General features: G+C 40.2%; 1 non-coding gene across 1 annotated transcript; it reads left to right on the top strand.

The window, feature by feature from the left end:
- The first annotated feature begins 6,050 nt into the window (after positions 1 to 6,050).
- LOC130958362 (small nucleolar RNA R71) lies at positions 6,051 to 6,158 on the top strand. The gene has a single exon (XR_009077488.1). It is a non-coding gene; the product is annotated as a small nucleolar RNA R71 (small nucleolar RNA).
- Positions 6,159 to 12,500: the final 6,342 nt, after the last annotated feature.

Raw genomic sequence — 12,500 nt, 5'->3', positions numbered from 1 at the left:
ATAGAGATACTTATGTATATCATTGGTGAGAGCTTCAGATAAGCGTATGAAGATGCCTTCCCTTCCGTCTCTCTGCTTTCCTACTGTCTTCATCCAATCCTTCTTACTCCTTTCCATGGCAAGCTTATGCAAGGGTTTCACCGTTGTCAGTGGCTACCTCCCATCCTCTCAGTGAAAATGTTCCTATGCTCTGTCACAGCATATGGCTAATCAGCTGTCGGTTCTCGGTCAGGCCGGAATAGAATCCAGCGATTCTTTTGCGTCTGTCACTAACGCCCCGCCTGCTAGGAGTTTGAAGCACGTCACAGTCATTCAATCATTGAATCCTACTCAGAATACCACAGACAAGGTTAGACCTTCCGGATTCTCTTGAATGCCGCCATCAGTTCTCGCCTATACCACGAAGACTCTGATCTCACGGAATGGCTGGCTCGTTTGTCAGGCGAGCACTCGGTTGTCAGGCGATCAACCATGCATCGTGTATCAGGAATCCAAGAGATAAACACTAGAGCCTTGTTGCTTGTAGAACAGAGTGGTTGTCAGTCACTTTGTTCATAAGTGAGAATGATGATGAGTGTCACGGATCATCACATTCATCAAGTTGAAGAACAAGTGATATCTTGGACAAAGAACAAGCGGAATTGAATAGAAGAACAATAGTAATTGCATTAATACTCGAGGTACAGCAGAGCTCCACACCTTAATCTATGGTGTGTAGAAACTCCACCGTTGAAAATACATAAGAACAAGGTCTAGACATGGCCGAATGGCCAGCCTCCCAAATGATCTAAGATAGCATGAAACTCAAAGATAGCTACCAAGATGTCTAATACAATAGTAAAAGGTCCTACTTATAGAGAACTAGTAGCCTAGGGTGTACAAAGATGAGTAAATGACATAAAAATCCACTTCCGGGCCCACTTGGTGTGTGCTTGGGCTGAGCAATGAAGCATTTTCGTGTAGAGACTCTTCTTGGAGTTAAACACCAGCTTTTATGCCAGTTTGGGCATTTAACTCCCATTTTGGTGCCAGTTCCGGCGTTTAACGCTGGAATTCTTGAGGGTGACTTTGAACGCCGGTTTGGGCCATCAAATCTTGGGCAAAGTATGAACTATCATATATTTCTGGAAAGCCCAGGATGTCTACTCTCCAACGCCGTTAAGAGCGCGCCAATTGGGTTTCTGTAGCTCCAGAAAATCCACTTCGAGTGCAGGGAGGTCAGAATCCAACAGCATCTGCAGTCCTTTTCAGTCTCTGAATCAGATTTTTGCTCAGATCCCTCAATTTCAGCCAGAAAATACCTGAAATCACAGAAAAACACACAAACTAATAAAAATATACTAAAAACTAACTAAAATATACTAAAAACATACTAAAAACAATGCCAAAAAGCGTACAAATTATCCGCTCATCACAACACCAAACTTAAATTGTTGCTTGTCCCCAAGCAACTGAAGATCAAAATAGGATAAAAAGAAGAGAATATGCAATGAACTCCAAAAACATCTATGAAGATCAGTATTAATTAGATGAGCGGGGCTTCTAGCTTTTTGCCTCTGAATAGTTTTGGCATCTCACTCTATCCTTTGAAATTCAGAATGATTGGCTTCTTTAGGAACTCAGAATCTAGATAGTGCTATTGATTCTCCTAGTTAAGTATGATGATTCTTGAACACAGCTACTTATTGAGTCTTGGCTGTGGCCCAAAGCACTCTGTCTTCCAGTATTACCACAGGATACATACATGCCACAGACACATAATTGGGTGAACCTTTTTAGATTGTGACTCAGCTTTGCTAGAGTCCCCAATTAGAGGTGTCCAGGGTTCTTAAGCACACTCTTATTGCCTTGGATCACAACTTTATTTCTTTCTTTTTCTTTCTTTTTCGTTTTCTTTCTTTCTTTTTTTTTTCGTTTTCTTTTCTCCTTTTTTTTTGTATTCACTGCTTTTTCTTGCTTCAAGAATCATTTTTATGATTTTTCAGATCCTCAGTAACATGTCTCCTTTTTCATCATTCTTTCAAAAGCCAACATTCATGAACCACAAATTCAAAAGACATATGCACTGTTTAAGCATACATTCAGAAAACAAAGGTGTTGCCACCACATCAAAATAATTAAACTGCTATAAAATTCAAAATTCATGCAATTCTTTTCCTTTTCAATTAAGAACATTTGTTTAAGAAAGGTGATGGATTCATAGGACACTCATAACTTTAAGGCATAGACACTAATGATCATAAGATACAAACATAGATAAACATAAGCACTAAAATTCGAAAAACAAGAAAATAAAGAACAAGGAGATTAAAGAACGGGTCCACCTTAGTGATGGCGGCTTGTTCTTCCTCTTGAAGGTCTTATGGAGTGCTTGAGCTCCTCAATGTCTCTTCCTTGTCTTTGTTGCTCCTCTCTCATGATTCTTTGATCTTCTCTAATTTCATGGAGGAGAATGGAGTGTTCTTGGTGCTCCACCCTTAGTTGTCCCATGTTGGAACTCAATTGTCCTAGGGAGGTGTTAATTTGCTCCCAATAGTCTTGTGGAGGAAAGTGCATCCCTTGAGGTGTCTCAGGGATCTCATGATGAGAGGGGTCTCTTGTTTGCTCCATCCTTTTCTTGGTGATGGGCTTGTCCTCATCAATAGGGATGTCTCCCTCTATGTCAACTCCAACTGTATAACAGAGGTGACAAATATGGTGAGGAAAGGCTAACCTTGCTAAGGTAGAGGACTTGTCCGCCACCTTGTAGAGTTCTTGGGCTATGACCTCATGAACTTCCACTTCTTCTCCAATCATGATGCTATGAATCATGATGGCCCGGTCTAGAGTAACTTCGGACCGGTTGCTAGTGGGAATGATTGAGCGTTGGATAAACTCCAACCATCCTCTAGCCACGGGTTTGAGGTCATGCCTTTTCAATTGAACCGGCTTCCCTCTTGAATCTCTCTTCCATTGTGCGCCCTCTTCACATATAACTGTGAGGACTTGGTCCAACCTTTGATCAAAGTTGACCCTTCTAGTGTAAGGATGTTCATCCCCTTGCATCATGGGCAAATTGAACGCCAACCTTACACTTTCCGGACTGAAATCCAAGTATTTCCCCCGAACCATAGTAAGATAATTCTTTGGATCCGGGTTCACACTTTGATCATGGTTCTTGGTGATCCATGCGTTGGCATTGAACTCTTGAACCATCAAGATTCCGACTTGTTGAATGGGGTTGGTAAGGACTTCCCAACCTCTTCTTCGGATCTCATGTCGGATCTCCGGATATTCACCCTTTTTGAGTGAAAAAGGGACCTCGGGGATCACCTTCTTCAAGGCCACAACTTCATAGAAGTGGTCTTGATGCACCCTTGAGATGAATCTATCCATCTCCCATGACTCGGAGGTGGAAGCTTTTGCCTTCCCTTTCCTCTTTCTAGAGGTTTCTCCGGCCTTGGATGCCATAAATGGTTATGGAAAAACAAAAAGCAATGCTTTTACCACACCAAACTTAAAAGGTTTGCTCGTCCTCGAGCAAAAGAAGAAAGAAGAGAGTAGAAGAAGAAGAAATGAGGAAGAAGGGAGTGGCTTTGTGTTCGGCCAAAGAGGGGGAGAAGTGGTGTTTAGGTTGTGTGAAAATGAAGGGGTGAAGAAGGGTTAATATAGGAGAGGGGGCACATGGTTCGGTCATGTATGGGTGGGTTTGGGAGGGAAAGTGGTTTGAATTTGAATGGTGAGGTAGGTGGGGTTTTATGAAGGATGGATGTGAGTGGTGAGGAGAAAGATGGGATTTGATAGGTGAATGGTTTTTGGGGAAGAGGAGTTGAGGTGATTGATGAATGGGTGAAGAAGAGAGAGAGAGAGTGGTGGGGTTGGTAGGGATCCTGTGGGGTCCACAGATCCTGTGGTGTCAAGGAAAAGTCATCCCTGCACCAAATGGCATTCAAAATCACGTTTTGAGCCATTTCTGGCGTTAAACGCCGGGCTGATGCCCATTCCTGGCGTTTAACGCCAGGTTCTTGCCCTTTTCTGGCGTTTAACGCCAGTCTGGTGCCCTTTTCTGGCGTTTAACGCCAGTCTGGTGCCCCTTTCTGGCGTTAAACGCCCAGAATGGTGCCAGACTGGGCGTTAAACGCCCAACTGCTAGCCTCACTGGCGTTTAAACGCCAGTGGGTTCTTTCTCCAGGGTGTGCTGTTTTTCTTCCTGTTTTCCATTCTGTTTTTGCTTTTTCAATTGATTTTGTGTCTTCTTATGATCATCAACCTACAAAATAACAAAAAATAACAAAGAGAAATAGATAAAATATAACATTGGGTTGCCTCCCAACAAGCGCTTCTTTAATGTCAGTAGCTTGACAGAGGGCTCTCATGGAGCCTCACAGATACTCAGAGCAATGTTGGAACCTCCCAACACCAAACTTAGAGTTTGAATGTGGGGGTTCAACACCAAACTTAGAGTTTGGTTGTGACCTCCCAACACCAAACTTAGAGTTTGACTGTGGGGGCTCTGTTTGACTCTGATTTGAGAGAAGCTCTTCATGCTTCTTCTCCATGGTGACAGAGGGATATCCTTGAGCCTTAAACACAAAGGATTCTTCATTCACTTGAATGATCAGTTCACCTCCATCAACATCAATCACAGCCTTTGCTGTGGCTAGGAAGGGTCTGCCAAGGATGATGGATTCATCCATGCACTTCCCAGTCTCTAGGACTATGAAATCAGTAGGGATGTAATGGTCCTCAATCTTCACCAAAACATCCTCTACAAGTCCATGAGCTTGTTTTCTTGAGTTGTCTGCCATCTCTAGTGAGATTCTTGCAGCTTGTACCTCAAAGATCCCTAGCTTCTCCATTACAGAGAGAGGCATGAGGTTTACACTTGACCCTAAGTCACACAGAGCCTTCTTGAAGGTCATGGTGCCTATGGTACAAGGTATTGAAAACTTCCCATGATCTTGTCTCTTTTGAGGTAATTTCTGCCTAGACAAGTCATCCAGTTCTTTGGTGAGCAAAGGTGGTTCATCCTCCCAAGTCTCATTTCCAAATAACTTGTCATTTAGCTTCATGATTGCTCCAAGGTATTTAGCAACTTGCTCTTCAGTGACATACTCATCCTCTTCAGAGGAAGAATACTCATCAGAGCTCATGAATGGCAGAAGTAATTCCAATGGAATCTCTATGGTCTCATTTTGAGCCTCAGATTCCCATGGTTCCTCATTTGGGAACTCAGTGGAGGTCAGTGCACGCCCATTGAGGTCTTCCTCAGTGGCGTTCACTTCCTCTCCTTCCTCTCCAAATTCGGCCATGTTGATGGCCTTGCACTCTCCTTTTGGATTTTCTTCTGTATTGCTTGGAAGAGTACTTGGAGGGAGTTCAGTAACTTTCTTGCTCAGTTGTCCCACTTGTGCCTCCAAATTCCTAATGGAGGACCTTGTTTCAGTCATGAAACTTTGAGTGGTCTTGATTAGATCAGAGACCATGGTTGCTAAGTCAGAGGGGTTCTACTTAGAATTCTCTGTCTGTTGCTGAGAAGATGATGGAAAAGGCTTGCCATTGCTAAACCTGTTTCTTCCACCATTATTGTTGTTGAAACCTTGTTGAGGTCTCTCTTGATTCTTCCATGAGAAATTTGGGTGATTTCTCCATGAAGAATTATAGGTGTTTCCATAGGGTTCTCCTAGGTAATTCACCTCTTCCATTGAAGGGTTCTCAGGATCATAGGCTTCTTCTTCAGATGAAGCATCCTTAGTACTGCTTGGTGCATTTTGCATTCCAGACAGACTTTGAGAAATCAAATTGACTTGCTGAGTCAATCTTTTATTCTGAGCCAGAATGGCATTCAGAGTGTCAATCTCAAGAACGCCTTTCTTCTGACTTGTCCCATTGTTCACAGGATTCCTTTCAGAAGTGTACATGAATTGGTTATTTGCAACCATTTCAATTAGCTCTTGAGCTTCTGTAGGCGTCTTCTTCAGATGAAGAGATCCTCCAGCAGAGCTATCCAAAGACATCTTGGATAGTTCAGAGAGACCATCATAGAAAATACCTATGATGCTCCATTCAGAAAGCATGTCAGAAGGACACTTTCTGATTAATTGTTTGTATCTTTCCCAAGCTTCATAGAGGGATTCTCCATCCTTCTGTCTGAAGGTTTGGACTTCCACTCTAAGCTTACTCAATTTTTGAGGTGGAAAGAACTTTGCCAATAAGGCATTGACTAGCTTTTCCCATGAGTCCAGGCTTTCTTTAGGTTGAGAGTCCAACCATGTCCTAGCTCTGTCTCTTACAGCAAAAGGGAATAGCATAAGTCTGTAGACCTCAGGGTCTACCCATTAGTCTTGACAGTGTCATAGATTTGCAAGAATTCAGCTAAGAACTGATGAGGATCTTCCAATGGAAGTCCATGGAACTTGCAATTCTGTTGCATTAGAGAAACTAATTGAGGCTTAAGCTCAAAGTTGTTTGCTCCAATGGCAGGGATAGAGATGCTTCTCCCATAGAAGTCGGGAGTAGGTGCAGTAAAGTCACCCAGCACCTTCCTTGCATTGTTGGCATTGTTGTTGTTTTCGGCTGCCATGGGTTCTTCTTCTTTGAAGAATTCGGTCAGGTCCTCTACAGAGAGTTGTGCCTTAGCTTCTCTTAGCTTTCGCTTCAAGGTCCTTTCAGGTTCAGGGTCAGCTTCAACAAGAATGCCTTTGTCTTTGTTCCTGCTCATATGAAAGAGAAGAGAACCAGAAAATATGGAATCCTCTATGTCACAGTATAGAGATTCCTTGAAGTGTCAGAGGAACAGAAAAATAGAAAGAAGAGGTAGAGGAATTCAAACTTAATTAGTTAGAGTTTGAATTGTGCATTGAGAAGGAGTGGTACTCCATAAATAGAAGGATGTGGGAAGAGAGGAAGAAATTTTCGAAAATCAAGTGAAATATTTTGAAAACATTTTTTAAAAAAAATTAATTAATTTTCGAAAATCAAGAGTGAGAAAGAGATCAAGAAATTTTTGAAAAAGATTTTTGAAATGAGAGATCAAAAAGATATGATTTGAAAACTATTTTGAAAAAGATGTGATTAAAAAGATATGATTGAAAAGTTATGGTTTTTAAAAAGATATGATTGAAAAGATATGATTTTGAAAACAATTTAAAAAGATTTGATTTTAAAATTTAATGACTTGCTGATGACAAGTCATCTTAGCCTAGTTTCACTAGTCTTTTTCTTTTGTTTTCATTTAAATTATGCACTTTCTTGAGCCATAAGCAAGCCAATTGGGTAGATTTTCATGCTTCCTTTGATTTAATCAACCATATGTGAATTAATGCAATTTCATGAGGTTTGAAGCCATAAATGTTGCATATTATGATAGATTGAACATCTCATGATTTTGAGCATAGCTTTGATGTATTTGGTTGATTTATGATAGGTGAAGAAAGCTTGGAAAAAGGTTGAAGCAAGAAGGAGTGGCTAGAAGCAAAGAGGGAACAATGAAACAAGTGAAATTGAACCAGGAAATATAAAGTTGGAGTTGAAGTTAGCCCTCAAACTTTGGCACAAACTTTTGGTAAAAAGTTAGCCTCAAAGTTAGCCCCCTAACTTGAAGGCTAACTTGAGAAGTTGAAATTTCTTCCCTGGGCACTCAAAGTTTGCGCCAACGTTAGCCCCCAAACTTGGAGGCTAACGTTGGCATGAGAAATTATGCTCCAGGGTGGCCAAAGTTTGCGCCAACGTTAGTCCCCAAACTTGGAGGCTAACGTTGGCATGTCAATTCTCTCCAGGGTTAGCCAAAGTTTGCGCCAACGTTAGCCCCCAAACTTGGAGGCTAACGTTGGCACCATTTATGCATAAGGAAGGGCCAACGTTGGCGCTGAAGTTAGCCCCCTAACTTTGGCACCAACATTGGCATCAGAAAATTGGGGTTGCTGATATAAAAAGTTGACCTCAAAGTTAGCCCCCTAACTTCAACTCAAACTTTGAATCCAACTTTGCAAAACTCAAATCCGGTTCAAATGGTTCACTTGGGTTTCTCTCCAAACTTCAAAGAGCAATTAACCAAGGCCTCTTTCAACCCAATTTCACCAAGAGCAAAGGCCCAACTCAAGGCTTGAAGATCAATTAAAGAAAGTGTATAAATAGGCTAGAATTCAAGTTATTCGGGGAGTTCCCTTTTTGAGTTTTCTTTTCTGATTTTCATAGAGCTTTCTTTTGAAATTCTAGTTACTGAGTGATCTTTAGTTTCTTAGTTTGGGGAAGGAGAATTCCATTCTCTTCCTCTTAGTTTTATTGCTTTTAATTTCAATTACAATTGTCTTGGATCGTGGGTTGGAGAATTGAAGGAATTCTGTTTCAATCTCATCCTCGGATCTCTCTTTTTCTTTACTGCTCAATTGAATTTAGCTTCCTGTTAATTGTTCTTCTTCTATTCTCTTTGCAATTTACAATTCTCTTGCTATTGTTCTTGTTGGATCTAGGAAGGCATTGAGATCTAGACTTGGTCTTCTAGTCTCTGGGTCCTGAGATCTAAGTTTACCATTTCAATTCTCTGTCTCTTGCTTTATGTGTTCATTTAATTTTCTGTTTTGAATGTGATTCACCCCAATTCCCATTTACTTTCTATTTGATGCAATTTAACTTCTCTTTGTTTAATTCCTGCAACTCCAAGTCCCAATCCCCTTTACATTTCAAGCCATTTACATTTCTTGCACTTTAAGATTTTGCAATTTACATTTCTTGCACTCTAAGTTTCTGCCATTTAATTTCTTGTTTCTTAAGAATCAGCACTTTAATTTCTGTTCTCTTTAAATTCATGCCAATTTCCCATTCCCTTTACATTCAATGCAATTTAAATTCTGTAATTCACCAATCAATCAATCAAATCTTGATTCGCTTGACTAAATCAACCACTAAACTAAAATTGTTCAATCCTTCAATCCCTGTGGGATCGACCTCACTCCCGTGAGTTTTTATTACTTGATGCGACCCGGTGCACTTGCCGGTTGGATTTGTGTGTTGGAAATTCGTTTTCCGCAAAAACACCATCAAGTTTTTGGCGCCGTTGCCGGGGATTGATTAGATTGACAATGATTAAGTGAAGTGGTAATTTAGATCAAGCACTTTTTTCTTAATTTTTGACTAACCCACTAACTGTTTGAAGTTTTGCCTCTGTTAACACGCTAACTGTTTGAAGCTTTGTCACAAATAACTACACTCTATTTTCCGAAAAGTACCACTGTGTATTCCTTATGATTGATTTATATGTCACAGGAAGGTAGAGCAGCCAAAGGGAAAGACATCATTGAAGAAGGAATTTCTGAGAAAGAAAAACGTCACAACATGAATCCGCAACTCATTACATCAATCAAGAAAAATTGTTCTTACAGCGGAAATCCAGTGGAAGATCCTGAACAGCATATATCCATTTTTCTAAGGACTTGTGGTGCTGTCAACCCCAATGGTGTAAATCATGACACCTTTAAGCTCTCGCTATTTCCCTTCTCACTAAAGAATGAAGCTGCACAATGGTTCGAAACCCTTCCCCAAGGAAGTATTACTAGTTGGGACGATTTGGTTACCAAATTTCTGGCCAAATTCTCCTCATCCCAACAAAACATCAAGATGAAAGAGGGGATACAACCACTCATACAAAGAGAGGAAGAATCATTGTTCAAACCATGGGAAAGATACAAGAAAGCAACTGACAAAGAGGGTTTCCGAGCGTTCTATGAAGGATTAACCCCAGAAACAAGGAGAGCAGTGGATTACGTCTTAGACAACCTTTTCAAAGCAACAGCAGCTGGCCAAGGAACTACAGATCTCAATAACAAGAGAGCCAATAACCAACACTCATTTGAGACTCCACAGAGTGCAACTTCAGATGAGGAGATAAAGAATCTTGAAGGAATGAAGGCAGTCATGAGTCAAAGCAAACAGCTACATCAGCAAACTCTGCAACAATTGGAGTCAATAGCTAGACAAATTGATTTTCTCCATTCTACTACAGTAAAGACACAATTTCCTCCATGGAAGCCACATTCGTATCTAAGAATGAAGGAATCTCAATATCAGGAACAAAGGGACTTCGATCACACACAACCCCAACACACACCCTTCCAAGCCCGTCCTACCTTACCACTCACCCAAAATGACTTTCATCGACCACCACAATTGACACAGCCACAACCACTTCCAACCTTTCAAAGAATCTATGTTCTGGAAATGCTAATTGAAAGGTTCATGAAAATTCAAGAAATGATGGCAATAGAGCAGGAAGAAATAAAGAAACATCAAGAGATGATAAGCAAGAACCAAGAGGCCTCACTCAGAAGACTTGAAAGGCAGATGGAACAACTGGTTCAAAACCTTGCTGAATTGGGTGAGAAGAAGGGAACTCTGAACCCAAAGAGCCATGAGAAGGATGCTGGGTTGAAAGAGAAGGAAGTCGTGGAGGAAAGTAAGAAGTCGATGGAAAGAGAAACAGAGGGAAGAAAGCTCATAGCAAGAGGAGGAAACCTAAGGCAACAGAAGCCTCAACTTCCATGAGCACAGAATGAAGAATGTCAAGCTAGTGACAATAAAAGAGCGCTTGTTGGGAGGCAACCCAACCGGAGGTAACCATCTTTTCATATCTAATTCAATAAAATGGTTAATTAGTTTTATCTAGATTGCAAGAAGCTAAGTTTGGTGTTGCACACCAAAACAATATAAAGGAGAATGAAGGATTCTAAGTTTGGTGTTCCACCAAAATCCCATCATAAAGCACATTCTCACTTTCTGCATAATACTGGCTTCAAGCATATTGGATGAACTAGTTAACTATTTTGATGTTTCCTAGTTTTCAGTTTTATTGCTTTTGAAAAAAAGAGAAAAAGAAAAAGAGTTTCACACATGGTTAATGAAAACCTTTGACAAGGTACTAAGTTTGGTGTTCCCACACCAAAGTAAGTTCAAAAAGCCACAAATAAATCATGCAGACTAACCACTGTTTCTAAGTGCTTGGGGAACAAGCAACTTCCAATACCACTGCGGAATATCATACAAACTTTTGGAGATTTTTAGCATCATCAACCAAAGAGGTGAAAGATGAACATGAAAGCCAGCATTGATGATGATGAGAAGAGGGAAAGCATGTGAACTCCAACAGGTTGTATTGTTAAGTGATTGTTTTACATCAAATATTGCTGTAATTGAAAGTTGGGTTGTATCCTTATTTGTCCTGCATGATTGCATAGTATAGTTTTCTTTATATACCCCTGTCTGCCTACATAGCATAATCTTTCATTATAATTCAATAAGCAAGATGCTTGATTATTCACAACATTCTTATCTTCAAAACTTGTTTGCACTCAATTTTCAAGAATGCATCACATGAAAGTTCTTTGAAAAGAAGGATTGAGGAATTTAACAAGTTTGAGTAAGCAAAAGATTAGGAGAAGTGGTGGTTCTAGTTGTATGATTATGTATTGAGGTTGCATGCTTGTGAAAACTTGCATGGGAGCTCATAGGCAGGATATGAAGTTCAAAGAAGTATTGTGGAGATTCTCAAAAATCAATTGATCCAAGAAGCAGCAAACAAAACAAAAAGAAAAGTAAAGAAAATACAAAAGCAAAAAGAACATGGCCCAAGGCTCTGAGCATCAATTACTAGGCAGAAAAAGAAAGAAAGAAACAAAAACTCAAAGAGTTGCTATCCTAGTAAATGCTTGTGGTTGAAGTGTGTCAAGGAAAGAGGCTTGAGCAAGTAAATCCGAGGGGTGCTTTAACACCTAATACCTTAAAACCAACTGGTTTAGGAGTATTGGTTGAAAACTTATTTAAAGAGCCGCCTTGAGACATGATACTTAGAGTCAAGGCCAAAGCAAAGAAAAATTATAAGCTGCTTCAAGGTGATTACATATAAAGAGATCTCCATAATACCAATTGGATGAATATCCTAAGACCTACGACTCCCAATATGTGAGGGCTAGTGAGCACTGAAGCCCTTACATGAGCATATGATTTAGAGTTCATCCCACTGTTACTTGATCACTTCACTCACTGTGCTTTACAAGTGTTCCTCAATCCACCTTAATTCAAAGAATCTCTGAGCTCAATTCATTTCTTGCTTGGGGACAAGCAAGCTTTAAGTTTGGTGTTGTGATGACAAGTCATCTTAGCCTAGTTTCACTAGTCTTTTTCTTTTGTTTTCATTTAAATTATGCACTTTCTTGAGCCATAAGCAAGCCAATTGGGTAGATTTTCATGCTTCCTTTGATTTAATCAACCATATGTGAATTAATGCAATTTCATGAGGTTTGAAGCCATAAATGTTGCATATTATGATAGATTGAACATCTCATGATTTTGAGCATAGCTTTGATGTATTTGGTTGATTTATGATAGGTGAAGAAAGCTTGGAAAAAGGTTGAAGCAAGAAGGAGTGGCTAGAAGCAAAGAGGGAACAATGAAACAAGTGAAATTGAACCAGGAAATATAAAGTTGGAGTTGAAGTTAGCCCTCAAACTTTGGCACAAACTTTTGGTAAA

Source organism: Arachis stenosperma, chromosome 10, assembly GCF_014773155.1.
Source record: "Arachis stenosperma cultivar V10309 chromosome 10, arast.V10309.gnm1.PFL2, whole genome shotgun sequence".
NCBI classification, from domain to species: domain Eukaryota; kingdom Viridiplantae; phylum Streptophyta; class Magnoliopsida; order Fabales; family Fabaceae; genus Arachis; species Arachis stenosperma.
The sequence above is the reverse complement of the archived record's forward strand: the minus strand, read 5'-3'. Positions and strand labels throughout refer to the sequence as shown.